This window comes from Cherax quadricarinatus, chromosome 26, assembly GCF_038502225.1.
Source record: "Cherax quadricarinatus isolate ZL_2023a chromosome 26, ASM3850222v1, whole genome shotgun sequence".
Classification (NCBI taxonomy): domain Eukaryota; kingdom Metazoa; phylum Arthropoda; class Malacostraca; order Decapoda; family Parastacidae; genus Cherax; species Cherax quadricarinatus.
This window is the reverse complement of record NC_091317.1, coordinates 15,112,127-15,137,109: the sequence shown is the minus strand read 5'-3', so window position 1 is coordinate 15,137,109 and position 24,983 is coordinate 15,112,127. Positions and strand designations below refer to the sequence as shown.

Below are 24,983 nucleotides of genomic sequence, written 5' to 3'. Positions count from 1 at the left end.
GAGAGGGAGGTATTAGGTAGATGGCGAGAATATTTTGAGGAACTTTTAAATGTTAAGGAAGAAAGGGAGGCGGTAATTTCATGCACTGGCCAGGGAGGTATACCATCTTTTAGGAGTGAAGAAGAGCAGACTGTAAGTGTGGTGGAGGTACGTGAGGCATTACGTAGAATGAAAGGGGGTAAAGCAGCTGGAACTGATGGGATCATGACAGAAATGTTAAAAGCAGGGGGGGATATAGTGTTGGAGTGGTTGGTACTTTTGTTTAATAAATGTATGAAAGAGGGGAAGGTACCTAGGGATTGGCGGAGAGCATGTATAGTCCCTTTATATAAAGGGAAAGGGGACAAAAGAGATTGTAAAAATTATAGAGGAATAAGTTTACTGAGTATACCAGGAAAAGTATACGGTAGGGTTATAATTGAAAGAATTAGAGGTAAGACAGAATGTAGAATTGCGGACGAACAAGGAGGTTTCAGAGTGGGTAGGGGATGTGTAGATCAAGTGTTTACATTGAAGCATATATGTGAACAGTATTTAGATAAAGGTAGGGAAGTTTTTATTGCATTTATGGATTTAGAAAAGGCATATGATAGAGTGGATAGAGGAGCAATGTGGCAGATGTTGCAAGTTTATGGAATAGGTGGTAAGTTACTAAATGCTGTAAAGAGCTTTTATGAGGATAGTGAGGCTCAGGTTAGGGTGTGTAGAAGAGAGGGAGAATACTTCCCGGTAAAAGTAGGTCTTAGACAGGGATGTGTAATGTCACCATGGTTGTTTAATATATTTATAGATGGGGTTGTAAAAGAAGTAAATGCTAGGGTGTTCGGGAGAGGGGTGGGATTAAATTATGGGGAATCAAATTCAAAATGGGAATTGACACAGTTACTTTTTGCTGATGATACTGTGCTTATGGGAGATTCTAAAGAAAAATTGCAAAGGTTAGTGGATGAGTTTGAGAATGTGTGTAAAGGTAGAAAGTTGAAAGTGAACATAGAAAAGAGTAAGGTGATGAGGGTATCAAATGATTTAGATAAAGAAAAATTGGATATCAAATTGGGGAGGAGGAGTATGGAAGAAGTGAATGTTTTCAGATACTTGGGAGTTGACGTGTCAGCGGATGGATTTATGAAGGATGAGGTGAATCATAGAATTGATGAGGGAAAAAAGGTGAGTGGTGCGTTGAGGTATATGTGGAGTCAAAAAACGTTATCTATGGAGGCAAAGAAGGGAATGTATGAAAGTATAGTAGTACCAACACTCTTATATGGATGTGAAGCTTGGGTGGTAAATGCAGCAGTGAGGAGACGGTTGGAGGCAGTGGAGATGTCCTGTCTAAGGGCAATGTGTGGTGTAAATATTATGCAGAAAATTTGGAGTGTGGAAATTAGGAGAAGGTGTGGAGTTAATAAAAGCATTAGTCAGAGGGCAGAAGAGGGGTTGTTGAGGTGGTTTGGTCATTTAGAGAGAATGGATCAAAGTAGAATGACATGGAAAGCATATAAATCTATAGGGGAAGGAAAGAGGGGTAGGGGTCGTCCTCGAAAGGGTTGGAAAGAGGGGGTAAAGGAGGTTTTGTGGGTGAGGGGCTTGGACTTCCAGCAAGCGTGCATGAGCGTGTTAGATAGGAGTGAATGGAGACGAATGATACTTGGGACCTGACGATCTGTTGGAGTGTGAGCAGGGTAATATTTAGTGAAGGGATTCAGGGAAACCGGTTATTTTCATATAGTCGGACTTGAGTCCTGGAAATGGGAAGTACAATGCCTGCACTTTAAAGGAGGGGTTTGGGATATTGGCAGTTTGGAGGGATATGTTGTGTATCTCTATACGTATATGCTTCTAAACTGTTATATTCTGAGCACCTCTGCAAAAGCAGTGATAATGTGTGAGTGTGGTGAAAGTGTTGAATGATGATGAAAGTATTTTCTTTTTGGGGATTTTCTTTCTTTTTTGTGGGTCACCCTGCCTCGGTGGGAGACGACCGACTTGTTGAAAAAAAAAAAAAAAAAAAAAAAAAAAAAATAAATATATATATATATATATATATATATATATATATATATATATATATATATATATATATATATATATATATATATATAGAGAGAGAGAGAGAGAGAGAGAGAGAAAGATGTATAGAGAGAGATACAGATGTAGAGAGAGATATAAAGATACAGAGACATATAAAGATAGAGATGGGGGGGAGGGGACATGGGTGGAGTTTTCACACCCAAGAGAGCTGCAGACACATCCATAAACTTTTTTTCCAGCAAATGGTTAGCAGAGGATTGGACAGAATGGGTTAGCAAGTACAGTAAAAATGACAGCTAATTCACCTTGTAAACTAAAATGAGAGTAAAAGAAAAATAGATGCAGGCACTTACATACTAGTAGGTACAGTATGTACGTACCATAGTATTAAATATGTACCAGGAAGTACAGTAGTTACAAAGTATTAATACAGTGGATCCTCGGCACTCGAACTTAACCCTTTCAGGGTCGGCAGGCTCTCTCCTAAACTTGTTCTCAGGGTTGGAAATTTTTCGAAAAAAAAAAATGATTTTTTCTTATGAGATCATAGAGAAACTTTTCCGATCATAATGACACCAAAAGTATGAAATTTGATGAAAAACTTACGGAATTATGCTCTCGAGAAGTTAGTGGTCTCGACGATGTTTACGCATCTGCGATTTTGCCCACTTTGAGCCCTATTTTCGGCCAATTCCAATGTACCAGTCGACAAAAATCATAACTATTTCGCTAGAACTCCACTTTTTCTATAGAATGAGTACAAGAAACCACCCATTTACCAATTTCAACTATCCAATAAAGTGTTCAGAAATTGGCAGTTTTCCCAATTTCACACAAATTTCAAAAAATGCCAATTTCCAAATAGGGTCCAGAATAAACAAGACAGACATTCCTGGCACTAAAATAATATTTCCTCTGTTCATTAGTCATGTCCCCAGGCCTCTCTTACATTTTTTTTGCTTTCCACCTTGAAGTATTATTCTCACAAAAAAATAGAAGATTTACTGTTATGCAGACTAATGCATTAGTGTAGAAATAGTATAAATAATATCAGCACACTTGTGAAAGAATATTAGACTCGCCAGTTGACTTGTATTGGACGCATGGCATGATTTGTTTACTTTTAAACTGGCAAAAATTAAACATTTCTGCTACTTTTAGCTCATTTTCAAGGTACTTTTCATTATGAAACCAATCAAGATCATCTCAATTTCTGTAATATGTCTTCCATTCTATAAAATGAGACCAGGAAAACTAGAATACAACCATAAATATCATACGAAAATACACTGCAAAGTTGCTGTTTTAAACCAAAAATACGGTCGGAGTTTTTTTTTTCTCATTATGCACTGTGTGCTGCAGGATTTTTTTTTATATTGCACACACTGACCACATAGATCCATTCTTTCATATGTAGGCCTACCAGCTTTCTCTCGCTAGATTTGAAGGCGCTAGAATTTATGAGTACTAGTACGGCACCAACCCTGGCGTGCAAGCCGTACTAGTACAGCACCAACCCTGAAAGGGTTAATTGGTTCTAGAAGGCTGTTTGAGTACAGAACAGATTTTTTCCCAACCAATTTTCTTTCGGTTGACTGTTATCATTAACCCTCTTAGGCCTCATGGTGACTTATTTATACAAATCATATAAAAAACGCCAAAAAAATGCAAAGGAACACAAAATAGTTTACAGCAAAGTTCTGGCAGGTTGTGTTTGTTTGGTTGAGTGCTGAACAAATGGTCAACTCCTGAGCGATTTGTTTACCGAACAAAGCATTCAGATACCGAATTGTTTGAGTACGGAGCTGTTCAAGTACTGAGGTTCCACTATATTTTTAGTTGGTAGGTGTATTATTTTTGAGCTTTTAGGATAATTATAATAAAAATTAGAATAAGCCGTAATGATAAATCCTGTGCTCATTATAAGATCTTAGTTTTGCAATACAGTATTGTAATAAAACGTTATCAGATTCTAAAGTATATAAAAAAGAAAAAGTATTTTAACTAGTACAGATATTTTTTTTTTAAGTTATGGGTCGCTGTTATGAGTAACACATTCAGCTTAACACAAAACACTGGAAGCTCCACGGACTGAATGCTTAGGGTATAATCACGTGTAAATAATACTTTTTGGGGGAAATCTTGTTCACTGACTAGTACATTCAAATTGGAAAAAAATTTTGATCCTGTTTTGTTAGTTGCTTGCTTCTGTTAAATTTAGCGGTTTAGAATAATCCCACAAATTGGAAATGAAAATGCAACATCATTTTGGTAAGTCATGGATCAGTATAAAGTCACAGCTTAATAATGGGCCAGGAGGGAGAGTAAAATATTGCTCACCTTTTATTTTAATTTTGTCGGATTGTGATTCATAGGTCACAAAATTGTGACATTAATTTTTATGCATTTTTATTTTTAAATTAATTTTTGATGATATTTGTAACCCGTATATAAACCCAGTATTCATAATACTTAGTAAATATGCATGTACAGTATGCTGTCTGCATAAATGCAAGTGTAAACTCTTAAAAACTACAGATTTGAGATGGTTCAGAAGCATTCCTCCAGACTGATATGAATATTGAAGCTTGAGCTGTGAGGAAACACTGAAAGAATCTGAACTTATGACAGTGTAGGAACAGACGTAAGGGAGACTGATCATGGTTCACAAATTACTCCAGGCCATGGACTCCAGCGGAAATACATAATTTATCACCAATATCAGTATGTATACATCAGTTTCTGATTTCCTGAGCTCCTGAAAAAGTACTGAATTAAGCAAAGGAGGTGCCCCAAGCTAGTCATTCAATATCCCCTTTTGGTTGCTATTATTGCATTATGTAAGTATATAATGCTTTCTGTAAACCATGTGTAATTAACATGGATAACTAATTTTTTTTTTATTTCAGTCCAGGCAATTCCCAGTAATGTATGGTAACCCAAAAAAGGAAGCTCCTTCCCTGTTATGTATTCAGCAGCTCTTGCTAAAGTGTGCAGAAATCACAATTCAAATGATCCTCCATGCTGCAATATCCTCCAGGACTCAATTCTGTCTAATTGGTTTACCCTGAATCTTTTCATAAATGTTATCATGCTCACTCTTCAACAGCACATCAGGTCTTAAAAATCACCCATCTCTCTTCCCTCCAATCTAACATGCTCACACAAAGTTAATGTGTATAAAAAATAGAAAAGGAGAGTATTGAGCATTGAGGAAATGGGGAGATGGTGAAGGGAAAGGGTTAAATAATGAGGAGAGTATCTATATGCCCATTCTTTACTTACTGTTTTCCAGTACTCTCTCAACTTGGAAACTGCAGGTAACAACACTGGTCCAAGTACGAGCACAACTGTTTTCTATCATACCTCACTTAGATTCCTGGTCATCTTCTTTCTAAAGCTATAAAGTTTGGGAAAGTACCCTCTCACTATTACAAATCTGATTGTTCAGCTCCGTGGTCCAGAAAAGTATGAAGCTGAAGCATGAGAATGAGATACCTAACTGTTGCACATGCATCCTAATCATCAATTTGTCAGTATTTTACACCATTTTCACCATAACTGACAGACACTTCAGCACAATGGTATCTTGGTACAGAAGACATCTTCCACACTTCATTGCTTAACTACTAGTTATGAGTGAGAAGGGCTGGATTTCAGAGGGACCTGCCTTTTTTCTTCTAGTGATTCCTGTCCCCTACAGTGATTTATAGAACTTTCGTCTCACCTTTGACAGTATTTAAGCCTCCATTCTCATACTTCAGCTTCATATCATTTCAGACCATGGAGCTGAACTCTTCTTCAGGCTAAGGGACTGACCACCTCAGATACTTTTTCTCCAAAGTTAAAGGACCGATTACATCATCTTCATTTCACTAATACACTTGCTGCCTTTGTATTTGACTGAAGAAGTCTACTGTGTAGGCAAAATTTTTCAACAGTAAAGATGCCTAACTGTTGCACATGTCTTAATCACCATTTTATACCATTTTCAACAGCCCTAATTTTACTGAAACTAGACTATGGTGACCAGATGTATTCTGTGGCCTCTCCTGTGTCTCTTTCTAAACTTGATCCTATTCATCATCAGGTCTAGGTGTTTGTTGTTCCTCTCCTGTCGAGATTCTATATGCAGAAGCCAATGTTCCATCCTTGAATGACCAACAAGATGCCCATTGCCTCCGTTATTTTGTCTGCCCTCATGACTTTCATGATCCTTCTACATACAGGATGGTAATGGACAAACCATACCCTGGCCAGGATTGAACCCGCGGTCAGAGAGTCTCAAAACTCCAGCCCGTCGCGTTAGCCACTAGACCAGCTAGCCACAATAAGATTCGTCCAACTAGGTATATTTCTACACCATAGGAAGGTTAGCACAGGCACCACTGTGACCACAAATGCAAGTTTTTACAGACGAATCTCCAGCTAGCGTGGCCGTGACGAACTCTAGCTCAAGTCCCTTCACTCCCCTCCAGCCCATCGCTAAAGCGACGGGCTGGATACTACGTGCACGATACTACGTGCCGCAAAATGCCCTTCTCACACTATACCACTCACTTATTTATCCATACCTCACCTATGCTATTTGTGTTTGGGGATCAACTGCAGCAACACACCTAAAGCCAATAATAACCCAACAAAAAGCTGCAGTAAGAATAATCACTAAATCCCATCCCTGGCAACACACCCCCCCACTCTTCATAGATCTAAACTTACTCCCTGTTCAGTACATCCACACTTACTACTGTGCAATCTACATCTACAGGACCTTAAACTCCAATATCAACCTTGACCTAAAACGCTTTCTTGATAGTTGTGACAGAACCCACAGGCATAACACCAGACACAAACATCTCTACGGCATTCCCCATGTCCGACTAAACCTTTACAAAAATTCAATGTATGTCAAAGGCCCTAAAATCTGGAACACCCTACCCGAGAACTCTAGAACTGCAGACACATTCATCACCTTCAAAACTACCATTAGAAAACATCTTATCTCCCTGATAAACCCCATCAACTAACTACACGAATACCACCTGGTGGTTCACACTTACACTCACTCACCCATTTGACCATAAACAGAAATATTAATCTCAATCTTAAAATAATGAATCCTATGATACTCCAATACTGAAACTATGTACTGTGCCAAAACAAAAGCATTCACATTGCTAAACTCACAAACTAGTATTTAGTCACTTAGCCATAATACCAACTTACCTCATAATTTGTAATATTTTAAAATAAAGAATTAAACTAAGTCTGCCCGAAATGCCTAGCCATGCTAGGCGTTCTAGTGGTACATTCTGTAATCATTATTTAACTACATGTAAACCACACAACAACCAAATTCTGTAAATTCAACATTGTAATCTTTATAGAGAATAAACTTTGAATTTGAATCACTGTCTTGCCAGAAGGGTGCTTTACACTACAGTTTTTAAACTGCAACATTAACACCCCTCCTTCAGAGTGCAGGCACTGTACTTCCCATCTCCAGGACTCAAGTCCGGCCTGCCGGTTTCCTGAACCATTTCATAAATGTTACTTTGCTCACACTCCAACAGCACGTCAAGTATTAAAAACCATTTGTCTCCATTCACTCCTATCAAACACGCTCAGGCATGCCTGTTGGAAGTCCAAGCCCCTCGCACACAAAACCTCCTTTACCCCCTCCCTCCAACCTTTCCTAGGCCGACCCCTACCCCGCCTTCCTTCCACTACAGACTGATACACTCTTGAAGTCATTCTGTTTCGCTCCATTCTCTCTACATGTCCAAACCACCTCAACAACCCTTCCTCAGCCCTCTGGACAACAGTTTTGGTAATCCCACACCTCCTCCTAACTTCCAAACTACGAATTCTCTGCATTATATTCACACCACACATTGCCCTCAGACATGACATCTCCACTGCCTCCAGCCTTCTCCTCGCTGCAACATTCATCACCCATGCTTCACACCCATATAAGAGTGTTGGTAAAACTATACTCTCATACATTCCCCTCTTTGCCTCCAAGGACAAAGTTCTTTGTCTCCACAGACTCCTAAGTGCACCACTCACCCTTTTCCCCTCATCAATTCTGTGATTCACCTCATCTTTCATAGACCCATCCGCTGACACGTCCACTCCCAAATATCTGAATACATTCACCTCCTCCATACTCTCTCCCTCCAATCTGATATCCAATCTTTCATCACCTAATCTTTTTGTTATCCCCATAACCTTACTCTTTCCTGTACATATTCACTTTTAATTTTCTTCTTTTGCATACCCTACCAAATTCATCCACCAATCTCTGCAACTTCTCTTCAGAATCTCCCAAGAGCACAGTGTCGTCAGCAAAGAGCAACTGTGACAACTCCCACTTTATGTGTGATTCTTTATCTTTTAACTCCACGCCTCTTGCCAAGACCCTCGCAATTACTTCTCTTACAACCCCATCTATAAATATATTACACAACCATGGTGACATCACACATCCTTGTCTAAGGCCTACTTTTACTGGGAAATAATTTCCCTCTTTCCTACATACTCTAACTTGAGCCTCACTATCCTCGTAAAAACTCTTCACTGCTTTCAGTAACCTACCTCCTACACCATACACCTGCAACATCTGCCACATTGCCCCTCTATCCACCCTGTCATACACCTTTTCCAAATCCATAAATGCCACAAAGACCTCTTTAGCCTTATCTAATTACTGTTCACTTATGTGCTTCACTGTAAACACCTGGTCTGCACATCCCCTACCTTTCCTAAAGACTCCTTGTTCATCTGCTATCCTATTCTCCGTCTTACTCTTAATTCTTTCAATAATAACTCTACCATACACTTTACCAGGTATACTCAACAGACTTATTCCCCTCTAATTTTTGCACTCTCTTTTGTCCCCTTTGCCTTTATACAAAGGAACTATGCATGCTCTCTGCCAATCCCTAGGTACCTTACCTTCTTCTATACATTTATTAAATAATTGCACCAACCACTCCAAAACTATATCCCCACCTGCTTTTAACATTTCTATCTTTATCCCATCAATCCCAGCTGCCTTACCCCCTTTCATTTTACCTACTGCCTCACGAACTTCCCCCACACTCACAACTGGCTCTTCCTCACTCCTACAAGATGTTATTCCTCCTTGCCCTATACACGAAATCACAGCTTCCCTATCTTCATCAACGTTTAACAATTCCTCAAAATATTACCTCCATCTTCCCAATACCTCTAACTCTCCATTTAATAACTCTCCTCTCCTATTTTTAACTGACAAATCCATTTTTTCTCTAGGCTTCCTTAACTTGTTAATCTCACTCCAAAACTTTTTCTTTTTTTTCAACAAAATTTGTTGATAACATCTCACCCACTCTCTCATTTGCTCTCTTTTTACATTGCTTCACCACTCTCTTAACCTCTCTCTTTTACTCCATATACTCTTCCCTCCTTGCATCACTTCTACTTTGTAAAAACTTCTCATATGCTAACTTTTTCTCCCTTACTACTCTTTTCATCATCATTCCACCAGTCGCTCCTCTTCCCTCCCGCACCCACCTTCCTGTAACCACAAACTTCTGCTGAACACTATAACACTACATTTTTAAACCTACCCCATACCTCTTCGACCCCATTGCCTATGCTCTCATTAGCCCATCTATCGTCCAATAGCTGTTTATATCTTACCCTAACTGCCTCCTCTTTTCGTTTATAAACCTTCACCTCTCTCTTCCCTGATGCTTCTATTCTCCTTGTATTCCGTCTACCTTTTACTCTCAGTGTAGCTACAACTAGAAAGTGATCTAATCTGAAAATGTTAAGCTATTTTTTTTTTCATTTCTCTGTTTTGTGGCATAATTTTGAAGATTTGTTTCTTTGAGTTTTACTTTGCTTGCTTTTTAAATAAAGAATGACAAAGCCACTTGGACACATGCCAACTGTTAATCCTTAAACTGTCCAAATGTAGATCTACGTTCACGTGTGAGGCGCTCCGAACGTAGATCTACGTATTTTTTACATAAAGCATGTAAAATAAAAAGCTTGGAGCACTACTCATGTGAATGTAGATCTATGTTTGGACAGTTTAAGGGCTAAGAATTCTTCCAAGAAATTCTTGAAAACTTGTATTCTTGAAAGCCCATTTTCTTTGAAGGTATAATTAGTATAGTGCATCAAAGATCAGCTTCAAACACCAGTTTACCCCATGCCTTATTAAACCCTTGTGTATAAATTACTAAAAATAAAAGCTTATGAAGGTGGAATGTTTGAATGTGCATGGATGTAATGCAGATGAAAAAGATGACTGCCAGTGTTATGAATGAAAAGAAGTTAGATGTCCTGGCTCTAAGCGAGACAAAGCTGAAGGGGCGTAAGAGAGTGAAATTAATGGGATTAAGTCAGGAGTACCTGAGAGAGTTAGAGCTAAAGAAGGGGTAGCAATAATGCTGAAGGATCAGTTATGGAAGGAGAAGAGGGAATATAAATGCAGGAATTCAAGTATTATGTGGATTAAAATAAGGGTCATGCAAAAAAGTGGGTTATAATAAGTGTGTACCTGGAGAGGAGAGAAGAGAAGAGTGTAGAAGACAAATTTTGAGAGATGTTAAGCAAGTGTTTGGGAAGTTTTAAACAAAGTGAGAGAGTAGTTGTGGTGGGGGACATAAATGCTGAAGTGGGAGAAATGGTTGTAGAAGGTGTGATAGGTAAGTTTGGGGTACCAGGTGCAAATGATAATGAGGGGCCTTTGATTCAGTTTTGTTTATTTATTTATTTATTTATTTATTTCAATTTGTGCACACATACAGAGGTACAAAAAAATACAGATAAGAGCAGTATGCCAAAGCCACTTATACTATGCATAGCATTACGGGCTGGCTTAAAATTAACTTAAGATTAACTAAGCAATGATGAAATCAGTGATAAAACATTAATGTAAACAGATTACTATAAAGCACAAGTGAGTATTACAAAGACAGGTCATATGGTTGCATTCAGTTAGGTAGTGATTCTGTTAGGTAGTGTATTTAAAAAATAATAAAGTTAGATTCGGTTTTAGGTTTAACATTTATGTGATATAATTGTGAGAAACATTTAAGATATACAATTTATAAGGTTCAGTTATTCAGTATTTATTTGGTTTTGGGTGAGTAAGTGATCTTTGAGAAGAGACTTGAATTTATAATCAGGTAGTGTTTCTTTTATATTTACAGGTATTGAACTTTGAACTATGTATTGATAAATAAGACTGATGGGTAGACTTCAGGATGTGCATGTTTACAGATCAGTTTTTAGTTGTAGCTTCAGCTAGAGTAAAAGGTTGATGGGAAACAAGGAGAATGGTATCTGCAAGTAAGAGAGGTGAAGGTTTGTAAACTAAAGTAGTAGACAGTCAGGATAAAATATAAACAATTGTTGGAAGAAAGAGGTTGAAGAGGTATGGAATACATTTAAGAATGTAGTGTTAGTTTGTTCAGCATAAGTGTTTGGTTACAGGAAAGTGGGTGCAGAAGGGAAGAAAAGTGATTGGTGGAAAAATGAGGTAAAGAGAATAGTAAGAGAGAGAGAGAGAGAGAGAAGAGGTTTTTACAAAGTAGTGATGCAGGGAGGGAGGAGTATATGGAGAGAAAATGAGAGGTTAAGAGAGTGGTGAAGGGATGTAAAGGGAGAGCAAATGAGAGAGTGGGTGAGATACTATCAACAGATTTTAGTGAGAATAAGAAATAGTTTTGGAGTGAAATTAATAAGTTAGGAAAGCCTAGGAAACGAATGGATTTGACAGTTAAAAATAGAAGAGAGTTATTAATGGAGAGTTGGAAGTATAGGGAAGACAGAGGGAATATTTTGAGAAACTGTTAAATGTTGATGAAAATGGGGAAACTGAGAGTTTTTATTTATTTATTTAATGATTTGAACATACATACAGAGGTACAAAAAAATACAGGTAAGAGCAGCATGCCAAAGCCACTTGTATGCATAGCATTATGGGCAGGCTTAAAATTAACTTAAGATTAACTAAGCAATGATGTAATCAGTGATAAAACATTATTGTAAACAGATAACAATAAAGCACAAATGAGTATTACAAAGACAGGTCATATGGTTGCATGCAATGCTGTACATTCAGTAGAATGGAGTATTCTGTTAGGTAGTGTATTTAAGAAATAACAAAGTTAGATTGGGTCTTAGGTTTAACATTTATTTTTTGGGTCACCCTGCCTCGGTGGGATAAGATAAGATTTAAGATAAGATTTCGTTCGGATTTTTAACCCCGGAGGGTTAGCCACCCAGGATAACCCAAGTAAGTCAGTGCGCCATCGAGGACTGTCTAACTTATTTCCATTCTGGTCCTTAATCTTGTCCCCCAGGATGCGACCCACACCAGTCGACTAACACCCAGGTACCTATTTGCTGCTAGGTGAACAGGACAACAGGTGTAAGGAAACGTGTCGAAATGTTTCCACCCGCCGGGAATCGAACCCGGGCCCTCCGTGTGTGAAGCGGGAGCTTTAGCCACCAGGCCACCGGGGCGACTTGTTGAAAAAAAAAAAAAAATTGTGAGAAACATTTAAGATATACATTCAGCAGGGAGGTACAACATCTTGTAGGAGTGAGGAAGAGCCAGTTGTGTGGGAAGGTGTGTGAGGCAGTGGGTAGAATGAAAGTGGGTAAAGCAGCCGGGATTGATAGGATAGAAATGTTAAAAGCAGGTAGGGGATATAGTTTTGGATTGGTAGGTGATTTTATTTAATAAATGTATGCAAGAGGGGAAGGCACTTAGGGCTTGGCAGAGAGCATGCGTAGTTCCTTTGTATAAAGGCAAAGGGAACAAGTTGGTGTAAAAATTATAGGGGAATAAGCCTGTAAAGTGTATGGTAGTTGTTACTGCAAGGATTAACCCTTTCGGGGTTTTGGCCATACTAGTACGGCTTACGCTCCAGGGTTTTTGACGTACTAGTACGCATAAATTCTTGCGCCTTCAAATCTAGTGAGAGAAAGCTGGTAGGCCTACATAGGAAAGAATAGGTCTATGTGGTGAGTGTGCACGGTATAAAAAAAAATCCTGCAGCACACAGTGCATAATGAGAAAAAAAAAAACTCTGACAGTGTTTTTGGTTTAAAACAGCGACTTTGCAGTGTATTTTCGTATGGTATTTATGGTTGTATTTTAGTTTTCCTGGTCTCATTTTATAGAATGGAAGACATATTACAGAAATTGAGATGATTTTGATTGGTTTCATAATGAAAAGTACCTTGAAAATGAGCTAAAAGTAGCAGAAATGTTCAATTTTTACCAAAGTTCAAAAGTAAACAAATCATGCCAAGCGTCCAATACACGTCAGCTGGTGAGTCTAATATTCTTTCACAAGTGCGCTGATATTATTTATACCATTTCTACACTTATGCAGTAGTCTGCATAACAGTAAATCTTCTATTTTTTGTGAGAATAAAAATTCAAAGTGGAAAGCAAAAGAGATATAAGAGGGGCCTGGGGGCATGACTGATGAACAGAGAAAAAGTTATTTTAGTGCCAGGAATGTCTGTCTTGTTTATTCTGCACCCTATTTGGAAATTGGCATCTTCTGAAATTTGTGTGAAATTGGCAAAATTGCCAATTTCTGACCACTTTATTGGATAGTTGAAATTGGTAAATGGGTGGTTTCTTGTACCCATTCGATAGAAAAAGTGGAGTTCTAGTAAAATAGATATGATTTTTGTCGTCTAGTACACTGGAATTGGCCGAAAATAGGGCTTAAAGTGGGTGAAATCGCCGATGTGTAAACATTGTTGAGACTGCTAACTTCGCAAGAGCATAATTCCGGAAGTTTTCCATCAAATTTCATACTTTTGGTGTCATTATGATCGGGAAAAGATTTTCTATCATTTCATAAGAAAAAAAAATATTTTTTTTTTTCCGAAAAATTTTCGACCCCGAGAATGAATTTAGAAGAGGGCCTCTCGACCCTGAAAGAGTTAAGAGAGAAAAAATCTAACATAAAGTGGGAGTTGTCACAGTTGATTTTTGCTTCTGACACTGTGCTTTTGGGAAATTCTGAAGAGAAGTTGTAGAGGATTGTGAATGAGTTTAGATGGTATGTAAAAGAAGGAAATTAAAATTGAACATAGGAAAGGAGCAAGATGATGAGGATAAATTTAGGTATTGAAAGATTGGATATCAAATTGGAGGGAGGGAGTATAGAGGAAGTGAAAGTATTCAGGTATTTGGGAGTGGATTTGTCAGTAGATAGGTCTATGGAAGATGATGTGGATCATAGAATTGATGAGAGGAAAAAGATGAGTGGAGCACTGAGGAGCCTGTGGAGACAAAGAACATTATCCATGGAACCATAGAGGGGGGGAATATATGAGAGTATAGCGGTACCAATGCTCTTATATGGGTGTGAAGTATAGGTGGTGAATGTTTCAACAAGAAGGCTGGAGGCAGTAGAGATGTGTTTGATGGCAATGTGCAGTGTGCACATAAAGCAGAGAATCTGTAGGTTGGAGATTAGAAGGTAGTGTGGGGTTTCTAAAAGTATTATCCAGAGAGCAGAGGAAGGTTCTTGAGGTGGTTTGGACATTTAGAGAGGATGGAACAAAATAGAATGACTTAGCATATAAATCTGTAGTGGAAGGAAGGTGGGGTAGGGGTCATCCTAGGATTGGTTGGAGGGAGGGGGTAGAGGTTTTGTGTGCGAGGAACTTGGACTTCCAGCAAGTTTGTGTGTGTGTGTGTGTGTGTGTTAGATAGAAGCGAGGGGAGACAAATGGTTTATATGACTTGACATACTGTTGGAATGTGAGCAAAGTAACATTTATGAAGGGATTCAGGGAAACCGGTTAGCTGGACTGAGTCCTGGAGGTGGTAAGTACAGTACCTGTACTCTGAAGGAGGGGGTGTTGATATGTTGCAATCTTTTCACTAGTGTAGGCATGCTTTGGCAAGATGGGGATGAAGTGAATGATGATGAAAGTGTTTCTTCTTTTTTGGGTCATCCTGCCTTTGGGGGGAAATGGCTGATGTGTTAATAAAAGAAAAATTTAGTAACCATGTTTTTACTTAGGATTTGGGTACATAACATATTTCTAGATCAACAAGTACAGGAGGGCCCCACTTATTCAGTAGATTATGTTCCAGGCTACTGTTGTAAAGCAAAAATTGCTGTAAAGTGAATCATAGCTTTTTTTTTTCACTTTCAAAAGCATATAAAAGCCTTGTAGCATGTTTACACTATTATATATTAAGTGAACAGTATAAATATGGCTGAAAAATGAGTATACAGTACACACATTACTTACCTTAATTTTTTTTTTCATCCTTAGCTTATAGTGAGTAGTGAATATATTGTAGGAAGTCTGAACAAATGAAGAATGGGTATAATTGAAAACTATTTTATTAGCAAAACTCTGTAAAGTTGCACCTACCTATGACTTCCTCTGCAGTGTCAAGTGTCAAAGCTTTGTCTTTTGACCAAAAAAATAAAAAAAAAACTGTTCAGCACTCTTTTGGGGGTCTCAGGATGTAACTATATTTTCCCATATGTTCTTCAGCTCATTTTTACAGCATGAGTATATAGCTTAAATGAGGCATTTTGCATGATTAAGAAGAATGAGACAAATATGATAGCTTGTGCAATAAGTAAACCAGGTTGTGACCTGAAAATAATGTCAAATAGGTCAGAACAGCTAAGTAAAATGGAAAAGTTGAGTGAGTGGATTGAATAGAAAACCAAGAAAGGTACACCATTTAATTTATCTTAAGGTAAAAAAAAACCTTATGATACTATAAAAGTGTGTGATGAGGAAGAAAGGCCTGAACAAGAGTGCTTTTTTATTACTGGGTAGTTCCACAAGTTCAAATTGTGCAGTCAGGTGCATAATAAGTTTTCTGGTGAAAGTACTTCTACTGACCACACTGCTGCAGGGTACTTCCATGCTTAGTTACAGGGAATCATTTCCGAGGTTTAATGCTGATGAGATAAGTTTTTATTGGAAGAAGATTCCAACAAGAACTTACATCAGTCAGCAAGAGAAAAATGCACCAGGATTCAAGGGTTATATAAAAAAATGGTTTTTATTTTTCTGTTATTTCTGGACTAAATTCATTTTGTTTTGTATAATACTAACTGCATTTGTGAGAAGCTTGTGATTTTTTTCTGTTTTGTAAATCAAGAAATTTGGAATTGGCAAAGTTTGGGAAAGGCAACCCAGTGTAACATATATATTACACAGGATTGATTTCTAGCTGGGAACACACCTATTGTATAAAGTGAGGGACACTTGTACATATATTGAATGTTAGACAAGGCACCCAGCATTAAGTGTAGATTAACATTATTTGAGAGCATTATTTTTTTTCTTTCACACCATTGAATTCGTAGGCTTGGAACTGTTATCATACCTTGGCTCTTTTGAAAACTAAGTCCTCCTTAAAGTATGCTATTCCTTCTCCCAATACCCCCCTCCCTCCACTCCCCAGGATGTGATCCAGAACAGCAGGTTAACACTTGGGTAACTATTTCCTGCTAGGCAAACGGGGACAACAGATTCAAGGAAACATGAGCAGTATTTCCACTCACTAGTTAAGAGATTTGCATTTTTAGATGCTATTACAGTGCAGTATTGCAACTTGCATGAGCCGTTGTATGTACAGTATAAGGATGGCTGTCACATATTATTTTATTTTATTTTTAATTAAAATGCAGTACATTATGCAGTGAATTAAGTAAGAATGCAGCAATAGTTGGGTCTCAATAGGGAATACACATTACAAAATGTGCAAATTTTGACTCTCTTGTCATAAAAGCCCTGTATCGTTAATGTGATATGGTTTTATTCCTGCTTGTTCATTTGTGTTCATCTGCATGAATGCTTGGCACATGCATGCTATTTGTTACTGCAAGTAATCCCTTATCCTCCAGAAATATTCCTTGAACTTCAAAGTATTCTAAAATGAAGATAAATAGGATATCAGTTTTATTACAGGAGAGAGTTTCAGTAATTTGTTGATTTTTTTACTTTTTTGCACCATATTAATAAAGAAGTACAGTATAGCATATAATTCCAAAAATATTTATACTATTTTTTATACTGTACTGCACATGTCATGCCTCAGTCCAAATTGGAAAAATAAGCCAAAATGTCTTAATTATAGTTTGATAGTTTTATTTTAGGTTTTGATTAAGATATTTGCATTAAATGCTAACATAGTATATTAATTTTGTATTATGCATCAAAATTAACTTAACCTAACTTACAGTAATGGTACTACATTTTAAGTACTGTACAATAAAATACAGTAGGGCCCCACTTATATGGCAGGTTAGGTTCCAGGCTACTGCCGGAAAGCAGACATTGCTGGAAAGCAGGATGCCATTTGTTTCCACTCATGTCAGATAATAAGTTTACACTAACATATGTTAAGTTATCAGTAGAACAAGAATTAAAAAGACAAGTAAAATACACACACAATACACTCATTACTTACCTCAAAATACAGTGGAACCTCTACTTACGAGTGCATCCACGTGCGAGTTTTTCCAGATACGAGCAGTCACTCGGTTGGTTTTTTGCTTCCACAAGCGAGCGAAATTTCCTGATGCAACAGGCCTCGAGGGGGGTTTCTTGATGCTGGTGAGGGGCTCTTGCTCTTGATCTAGGGAATTGGATCTCAGTTGTTTGTTGGACTATCGTATTGAAATTTGGGCAATGTACGATGGAAAGATGCTTCTTAACGTACACTAAAAATGAAAGAAATTGAACCATAAATAAGAGAGTTCACTTCTCAGCCATTAGCCTCCCCTTAGTGGTATATATTCGTATGGTTTTTATGGTTGTATTTTCTCATTTTTTTTTTTGTCTCATTTGATAGAATGGAAGATGTACTACAGAAATAAATATGATTTTGATTGGTTTCACAATGAAAAGTACCTTGAAATTGAGCTCAAAGTAGCAGAAATGTTTGATGTTCAAGAGTCAACAAATGACATCACTGTCCAATATCTGTCCGATTGGCACTGCTCCTCAACCTTCACATATTGGAAAGCTCTTCAACACGCTAGCAAAAGTGGGAGCAGACATCATGAGGTAGCAGTGGGAGACAACATGAAGCAGCAGTGGCAGACAACATGAAGCAGCAGTGGCAGACAACATGAGGTACCAGTGGCAGACAACATGAAGCAGCAGTGGCAGACAACATGAAGAAACATTGGCAGACATCATGAAGCAGCAGTGGCAGACCTTGTACCCTGTACTATAAGTGAGTTTCCGAACACCACCACGAGAGGGCAGTATGTATCAAAACAATGCTCAGTCGTGTTTTCCTCACATTTCATGCAGTTATTTTGCAAAATTTCTTGTTTTTAATCATGGGTCCTAAGAAAGCAAGTGCAAAAGACAGTGGTGAGAAGAAAAAGAGGATGATTTACATGGAATTAAAGCAGGAAATCATAGGTAAACAAACTAGGTGGATTGTTTAAGAACTTGGCCAGGCAGTACCAGCATACCACTACTATGATATGTACAATACTAAACCAGGAGTCAGTGACAAAGTGTAGCATTAAGAGTGTAGCAATTATAAGTCACTCTGACTTTTTTGGGTTATCCTAGGTTCTCGACACGTGTAGTAAGGAGCAGGAATGGCCGCTGTGGTGGCCCTATAAACCTCAACAACAACAGTGGCCACTGTCACCACCACAAGCCACATACGTAATGACATGTATTTTATTCATTCTAGTGTATATATCATGTTTCTATGTAATTAATATTGTTTATTATGTCATATTAGATGAATTGTGATTGATAAATAAGCTGTAGAGTTGATATTAGGGAAATTATAAAAGGATTTTGTCATACTTGGAATTCAACTGGAATGCATTAATCCCATTTCAGTTGACTTAAATAAGGAAAATTTACTCTGCAAACGAGCAAATCCAGATGCGAGCAAGGTCACAGAATGGATTAAACTCGTAAGTAGAGGTTCCACTGTATTTGTAGTCTTAATGTAGGGTGAGAAGTGAGTAGTGTTTATTGTAAGAAGTTAGGTGTGGTAGGTATGGTAGCCAGCCAAGCCATCCCACCCCACCCACATGTAATATACTTCAACATTTAAAGAGCCCTAGAGTGATAAAATGCATATAGTGTACACTCATTACGTACTTCCTGAAAATATTTGTAGTCTTAATAGCCTTAATATAGGGTGCAAGACGAATAGTAGGGTAGGTAGGTATTGAACAGTGTTTTAGGTATCGTAACCCCATTTGACCACCCCACCCACACATTAATACTAGGCATTTAAAATGCCCTAGAACATTAAAATGCATACACAGTACACACATTACACTGGAACCCCGAGTTTCGGCCATAATCCGTTCCCAGAGCTAGGCCTAAACTCAAAAGGCGAAGCTATATTTCCCATAAGAAATACTGTATATACAATTACTCCATTCCAGACCCACAAAAATATTCACAAAAAATACATTTTTTAAAGAATAACTATAGTTTTACTTACACCGATAAATACATATACAGTGGACCCCCGCATACCGATTTTAATCCGTGCAAGAGGGCTCATTGGTATGCGAAATAATCGGTATGCGAATGAATTTTCCCCATAAGAAATAATGGAAATCAAATTAATCCGTGCAAGACACCCAAAAGTATGAAAAATTTTTTTTTACCACATGAAATCAACCTTTGCTGGCTTTAAATTCACCAATATGAGCACTAGTTCCAGGCATTTTTCCCTGTTCACCTGGGTGTTAGTCGACTGGTGTGGGTTGCATCCTGGGAGACAAGATTAAAGACCCCAATGGAAATAAGTTAGACAGTCTTCGATGACACTGACTTTTTTGGGTTATCCTGGGTGGAAAATCCTCTGGGGTTAATTGTTTCTTGGTATATTCTCAATAAGCCACAGCAGCAGACGATGCTACAGCAGCAGCAGCAGACGATGCTACAGCAGCAGCAGACGATGCTACAGCAGCAGCAGCAGACGATGCTACAGCAGCAGCAGATGATGCTACAGCAGCAGCAGCAGCTGACAGTGCTACAGCAGCAGCAGACGATGCTACAGCAGCAGCAGACGATGCTACAGCAGCAGCAGCAGCTGACAGTGCAGCAGCAGCAGCAGCAGCAGCAGCTGACAGTGCAGCAGCAGCAGCAGCAGCAGCTGTACCACCAATAGTAGCGATGGTTGATTGGGGTTCATTATACAACCTGGCCAGCTCGGAGACACGCACTCCACTTTCATACTTATCAATGATCTTTTTCTTCATCTCTATAGTAATTCTCACCCTTATTGCTGTAGGGTTGGCACTAGAAGCTTTCTTGGGGCCCATGGTCACTTATTTTCCAGATAAAATCACCAAAAACACTGTAATAATACGAAATGTTACGATTGTATGCTTGGATGCTACCGCGGAGGCTGGCTGGTAAACAATGCCACCAGCGGAACATGTGAGGCTGGCTAAGGCGCACATTGGACGCGTCTCGGACGAACAGCGGTGAGCGGGTTTTTGAGCGGTATGCGAGGCAAAATTTTTGCGATTAAAGTGAGCGGTATGCGGAATAAACGGTATGTGATGCCAACGGTATGCGGGGGTCCACTGTACAGTGGACCCCCGGCTTACGATATTATTTCATTCCAGAAGTATGTTCAGGTGCCATTACTGAATGAATTTGGTCCCATAAGGAATATTGTGAATTTGATTAGTCCATTTCAGACCCCCAAACATACACGTACAAACGCACTTACATAAATACACTTACGTAATTGGTCACATTGGGAGCTGATCGTAAAGCGGGGGTCCACTGTACATGTATATTATACAATACATAAAATTTAAATAAATGTTTAAAATAACATTTACTTACCTTTATTGAAGAGACTTGCTGGCATCTGGAAGATAGGGAGGACATATTGTTTGGAAGGGGAATCCCCCTTCCATGAAGACTTTAGGTAACAAGTCCTTATCTGGGGTTACTTCCCATCTTTTAAGGCTACTAGGACCAGCTTGAGAGTCACTGGACCCCTGTTGCACAAAACTGTCAAGAGTGCTCTGTTTCTGGCATCTCTTTAAGATTTCCCTGAAGTGGGACAAGGTTTTGTCACTGAACATGTTGCAGATATGGCTTTTTTCAGCTTGGTCAGGGTGATACTTTTCAACAAAAGTTTGCAACTCATTCCACTTCGCACACATGTCCTTAATCACTGAAGAAGGCACCTGCTTCACTCCCTCCTCCTCTTCCTCCTCCTCCTCCTCCTCCTCCTCCTCTGAAGCAAGTTCCTCAGCTGTGGTCTGATGCTGTTCCATTTGAAGCTCTTGCAGTTCATCAGTGGGTAGCTCTTCCCTGTGGTCCTCCACCAACTCTTCCACATCCTCGCCACTCGCCTCCAACCCCACGGACTTGCCAAATGCCACAATACCTTCCACAACAACAGGCAGAGAGTCAGCAGGGTAAGGGTCAGCCTCAAACCCTTCAGAATCCCTCTGGACGATACATTGTGGCCACAGTTGTCTCCAAGCAGAGTTCAAAGTCCTGGAAGTCACTCCCTCCCAAGCCTTACCTATAAGGCTTGTGCAATGGAGGATACTGAAGTGCTTCCTCCAGAACTCTTAGGGTTGACTGAGTGTCTGAGGTCACTTCAAAGCACCTTTCAAACTCTGCTTTGGTGTAGAGTTTTTGGAAGTTAGAAATGACCTGCTGGTCCATGGGCTGGAGGAGAGGAGTGGTGTTAGGAGGCAAGAACTTCACTTTGATGAAACTTAAGTCTCTAGACAATAGGTCTTCCAAGTTTGGAGGATGAGCAGGAGCATTGTCCATTACCAGGAGTCACTTGAGTGGCAAATTGTTTTCAAGGGGGTATTTTTTCACACTAGGGCCAAACACTTCATGGACCCACTCTGAAAATTTGCCTCGTGACCCATGCCTTATTATTTGCTTTCCACAAGACACAGTTTATTTTTGATGATATTGTTTTTCTTGAACACACTGGGATTTCCTGAGTGATACACTTTAAAATCCCCACTAGCATTAACACAGAACAAAAGAGTTAGCCTGTTTTTCATAGGCTTGTGTCCTGGCAGTACCTTTTCCTCCTGAATAATGTAGGTCCTCTTTGGCATTTTCTTCCGAAACAGGCCTGTTTCGTCACAATTGAACACTTGTTGGGGTTTGAATTTTTCAGTCTCTTCGCATCCCTTAAATTCACTCACAAAGTTTTCAGCCGCACGTTTGTCTGAACTTGCTTCCTCACCATGTCTTACAACACTGTGTATGCCACTACTCTTCTTAAATATGTCGAACCAGCCTATGTTGGCCTTAAATTTACTAACATCAGCACTGGTTCCAGGCATTTTCTTTATAAGATCAGCATGCAACTGCCTTGCCTTCTCACAAATGATCTACTCTGAAACACTATCACCCGCTATCTGTTTACTATTGATCCACACCACCAACAACTTCTCAACCTCTTTGACTGTTTGTGATCTATTTTTGGATAACATGGCAACACCTTTTGCAACATCAGCTTCCTTGAGTTAAACCATACCCCCGGCCGGGATTGAACCCGCGGTCATAGTCTCAAAACTCCAGCCCGTCTTGAGTCAGTTCCTTGAGTTCTTTTCTCTTTGCCAGGATAGAAGTGATAGTTGATTTGTTTTTGCCGTACATCCTGGCAAGCTCCCCCACACGAATGCCACTCTTGTATTTTTCTACTATCTCCTTCACTGCTATGGTGTTGCTCAATTTCTTTACCACTGGGCCCATGGTAGCTTATTTCATAGTCACAATTAATGGCTTGATGGCTGGCTGGTTGGCTGGATGGGTGCCTGGCTGGCTGCCTGCCTGGATGGCTACCTGACTGGCAGGATGAGAGTACAAGGTAATGTTCACTTAAGGATAAACAGCGCTAAACTGGCTCACAATGCCTGCACAGGCAGGCGCACAAGCGTGGGCAGGCAGACAGGTCTGGTACGTCGGCTGAAACCCGGGGCAACGGCCGAAACACGGGACAAAATTTGGCTGAAAAAAGCGGCTGAAAGCTGAAGCGGCTGATTCTCAGGGTGGCTGAAACCCAGGGTTTCACTGTACTTACCTTAAAATATTTGTAGTCTTCATGTAGGGTGAGAGATGAGTAAATGAGATTAAACGAATAAATGAGAGAGAGGAGGAGGAGGAGGAGAGAGGGAGAGAGAGGGAGAGAGAGGGAGAGAGAGGGGGAGAGAGAGAGGGAGAGAGAGGGGGAGAGAAGGAGGGAGAGAGAGGGAGAGAGGGGGGGGGGAGAGAGAGAGGGAGAGGGAGGGAGAGAGAGAGAGGGAGAGAGAGAGTGAGAGAGAGAGAGGGAGAGAGAGAGGGAGAGAGAGAGGGGGAGAGGGAGAGAGAGAGAGAGAGGGAGGGAGGGAGGGGGAGGGAGAGAGAGAGAGAGAGGGAGGGAGGGAGGGAAAGGAAGGAAGGACAGCATGAGTTGTGTAAACAAACCAGCCGGACATGTACGATTTTAGTTCACTCCCCAAGTCGACTAGAAAAACATTTCATATTTATTTTAATTTATTCTGCTGTGGGTATATTTATCATGTTTATATGTTACGTAGTTTGTTTATTATATACAGTGGATCCTCTACTTCCGAGCGTGTTCACGTGCGAGTTTTCCCAAATACGAGCAGTCGATGGGTTGATTTTTTGCTTCTATATGCAAGCAAAATTTCCATAAGCGAGCAGATCTCAAGACAGGTTCCTTGACTCTAGTGAGGGGCTCTTGCTTTTGATCTCGGGAATTGTATCTCATTTATTTGTTGGACTATCTTATTGAAACTTGGGCAATGTATGATGGAAAGATGCTTCTTAACGTACACCAAAAATGAAAGAAATCTAAGCAAAAATAATGGAGCTCACTTCTCAGCAATTAGCCACCCCTTAGCGGTATTTTTGTATGTTTTTATAGTTGTATTCTTGTTTTTTGTTTTGGTCTCATTTGATAGAATGGAAGATATATTACAGAAATATATATGGTTTTGATTGCTTTCACAACGAAAAGTACCTTGAAATTGAGCTCAACGTAGGAGAAATGGTCCATTGCTTGGCTATGTTTAACCCCTTCAGGGTCCAAGGCCAAAATCTGAAGTGGTGCTCCAGTGTCCAATAAATTTTGAAAAAAAAAAAAAAAAATTTCTTACAGAATTAAAGAGCATATTTTTGTGAAGGTAATAAGACAAAAAAAAAATTCTGATCAGTACTTACCGAGATACAGTGCCAAGAAGTTTGTCAAAAATGATGTGGTGGTGGCAACATTGACGAATTCCACATACGCGCATTACATTATTTAGCGGTTTTTATAGTTTTTTCTTTTCTTTTCCAAGTTTTTTCTATTCCTACTAACATTTGGGGCCTGAGAGACCAATACTGTATATAATATATATATATAAACTCATTGTGTTGAACACAATAACTGCACTAAAGTTATTATCATATTATTGTTTACCACTGTTGTTTATTACAATAAACATGCACAAATCTTGTACGTATAATACTAATGTTCTATCATATATTTACATATTTACAATCACTGGACATGGTTTTAGAACTGCTGGAGCTTGTGGAACTCCTTGAAACAAGGCACCATGCACAGAGGCACCTTACATTCCTCACACATAAACCGAGTGTCTTTGCGTCTTTGTTGCCGTCGTTTTGTTTGTGCACAGACGATGCATCTCTTCTGAGCAAATTTCTTCTGAGTTGAAAGAAGCTGTATTATGAAATGATCACCTTCCCTCCTCAAATGCTTGGGTATATCCTGAGTAATTCGAGGACCTTGTTGTATAGCAGGTGTTCTTACCTGGTACTTCATTATGAGTTGTCTGACAACAGACAAGCAAAATTCACCATACGGTGGTCTGTTGCCAGTCTTTATTTGGTACATATTATATGCATTGAGCATTGAAATGTCCATGAGATGG

General features: G+C 39.2%; 1 protein-coding gene across 5 annotated transcripts in view; it reads left to right on the top strand.

Moving 5' to 3' along the window:
* LOC128691641 (secernin-3) overlaps window positions 1–24,983 on the top strand; it is a 98,487-nt gene that overhangs the window by 53,367 nt on the left and 20,137 nt on the right. The gene's annotated exons all lie outside the window — the stretch shown is intronic.